Below are 3,219 nucleotides of genomic sequence, written 5' to 3'. Positions count from 1 at the left end.
GCAGTGGCATGATCTCGGCTCACTGCAACCTCCGCCTCCTGGGTTCACACCATTCTCCTGCCTCAGTCTCCTGAGTAGCTGGGACTACAGGTGCCCGCCACCATGCCCGGCTAATTTTTTGTATTTTTAGTAGAGACGGGGTTTCAGTATGTTAACCAGGGTGGTCTCGATCTCCTGACCTTGTGATCCGCCCGCCTTGGCCTCCCAAAGTGCTGGGATTACAGGCTTGAGCCACCGCGCCCGGCCCGTAAAATATGTTACAGGTGACTTGTTGGTAGATATTTCTTTCTTTCTTTCTTTCTTTTTTTTTTGAGACAGAGTCTCACTCTGTCGCCCAGGCTGGAGTGCAGTGGCATGATCTCGGTTACTGCAACCTCCGCCTCCCGGGTTCAGGCGATTTTCCTGCCTCAGCCTCCTGAGTAGCTGGGATTATAGGCGCGCGCCACTGTGCCTGGCTAATTTTTGTATTTTTAGTAGAGACAGGGTTTCACCATGTTGCCCAGGCTGGTCTCAAACCCCTGGTCTCAGGCGATTCACCCACCTCGGCTTCCCAAAGTGCTGAGATTACAGGCGTGAGCCACCGCGCCCGGCCAGGAGGGATCAAACTATATCAGATTCGTGAACAAGAATATTTAAGTATATGTAAGGCAGAAGAACAGGAACAGAGGCAGATACAAATCTGTGGCTCCTCATTAAAGTGAGTAGGCAAGTCAGAACACTTTACTGGATGTCAGAACAAACATGAAGAAGTGGTTATCAGGAAAGAAGAGTTGTCCATCAAGGAAACCAAACAAATGGCAAGGCAAAAAGCCAAGCCAGGCAGGTACAATAGCTAAAAAGTTCTGGGAATGCAAGTTGCATGGATAATGCTTTCACATCATTGTTGTTTTCTGATGATACCTCATCAGATGATAAAGGTCCTCTTCCTGGTTTTAAAGTAACAAGGACCCTGACAATGGCAAGCTGTAATTCTAGAGCACTGTTTCTCAACCATGGCTGCAATTAGGGGTTTGTAAATATACCAATGCCAAGGGTTTCAACCCCAGGCCAATTAAATCAATCTCTGGGGTTGCAACTCGGTCCTCAGTATTTTTTAAAAACTCCCCAGGTGAATTTAATGTAAGCGAAGGTGATGGATGATTATTCTAGAGATAAGTCTCTGTAGTACACTGCTTTCAAACTTTGATGTGCATGCAAATTGCTTCGGGAGTCTTGTTAAATTGCAGGTTTTAAATTAGTAAGCTTGAGTTACTAATCTCAGGCCTGAGATTCAGGATTTATAATAACCAAGAAATATTGCAAGGCTGGACCACAGACCACATTTAGAGTAATAAGCATCCAGGAGAATGCTGCAAGACTCTCTTTCTAGCCATGTTTTGTTCAGAATCTTAGATTATATTAAGATCTACAGGTATGGTTATTAAATATGATTATGCAAAAGGAGAGATGGCAAAGTTTTATTTTACAATTAAGATTCAAAAATATTTTCACAAGTTGAAATAAACAAGACAAAATATACTCTTTTTTTTTTCCTTTTAAAAAATCAATGTGATTCCAATTGTATTCCTTAAAACAAAACAAAACTGAGTCAGGGTCTCACTGTCACCAAGGCTAGAGTGCCGTGGTACAGTCATAGCTCACTGTAACCTCAAACTCCTTGGTTCAAGCAATCTTCCTGTCTTGGCCTCCTTAGGTACTAAGATTACAGGTGTGAACCACTATGCCTGGATCAAAATTTATTCCTTATTAGGGACAATTTAATATCTATCATATAAGCTAGTTCTGAAAAAAAGAAGATACTAAGATATGTTATAAAGCAATAATAATTTCACCGTGCGGTAATCGGTTATAAGTAGATTAATTACATTGACTAGTTAGTAGAGAAATACATATTAAAACAAGAGAATTTGTAATATGACAAAAGTGTTTAAATGAGGGAGGATTATTCAATTAATTGAATTGAAGCAAAAGAAAAAATATTCATCTGGGGGGAAAAGTGAGATCCATATTTCACACCTTACCCTAGGATAAATTCCACATGGATCAAGGATTTAAATGCAAAACAAAACCATGAAAGTGTTAGACAAAACCATGGAAGGGATTTTTTTTCTGTTATGTCTGAATGTGGAAACCCTTTCTAAACACGATACAAAGGCAAAGGGTCATAGAAGACTGAAAAATTAACCAGAAAAAAATTTGCATGGCAAAAACCTTTATGTGAGAAGCTTAAAAATAAAGAACAAGCTGGGGAGAAAACATGTCTCACTCATAGCCTAAGATGAAGAACTAATTTTTCTAACACTAAAGAGCTCCTACAAAATAGTAATTTAAAAAAAGATCTACAAGCTCCTTGCCCACAAAAGATCAACAAAGTATATGACTAAATTGTTGATAGAAAATGACATAAAACACCTCTCATAATAATTCCTATGGCAGTGTTTATTCTACTAAGGCATGCTGATACCATCCACTTATTTGTGGGTATGCTTTGTATAATCTCTAAAGCAGGCATAATTCTTATGATGCCAGGTAATTGAGCAGAGTCACAGAAAAAGAGTATTTTAAAAGGAGGGAGTCCCAACCTGGCCAACATGGTGAAACCACATTTCTATAAAAAATATAAAAATTAGCCGGGTGTGGTGGTGCACACCTGTAATCCCAGCTCCTCAGACACAGAGGCAGGATTGCTTGAACCGGGGAGGCAGAGGTTGCAGTGAGCTGAGATCATGCCACTGCACTCCAGCCTGAATGACAAAGTGAGACTGTCTCAAAAAATAATAATAATAATAAATAAAAAGAGGGAGTGATCAACGGAGTCAAATGCTGATAAGGGGTCGAGCAAGGTAAGTATAGAAAGTGCCCACTGGACCCACAGATATAAGGCCAATTGATCTGCCACTAGGGTGCCAAGAGAATTCAATATGGTATGAAGTCTTCCAACAAATGGTGCTGGGACAACTGTATGTCCACATGCAAAATAATAAAGTTGGACCCATACCTCATACCATATGTAAAAATTTACTCAAAATGGATCAAAGAGTTAAAATTGCAAAAGCATTAGAATAAAAAATAGGTATAAATCTCCATGCCTGGGTGAGCTGGCTCATGCCTATAATCCTAGCACTTCTGAGATAGGCAGATCACTTGAGCACAAGTGTTTGAGACCAACCTGGGGAACATGGCAAAACCTCATCTCTATTACAAATACAAAAAATTAGC

Source organism: Mandrillus leucophaeus, unplaced genomic scaffold (assembly GCF_000951045.1).
Source record: "Mandrillus leucophaeus isolate KB7577 unplaced genomic scaffold, Mleu.le_1.0 Scaffold467, whole genome shotgun sequence".
In the NCBI taxonomy this organism is placed as follows: Eukaryota; Metazoa; Chordata; class Mammalia; order Primates; family Cercopithecidae; genus Mandrillus; species Mandrillus leucophaeus.
This window is presented reverse-complemented; position numbering follows the sequence as displayed.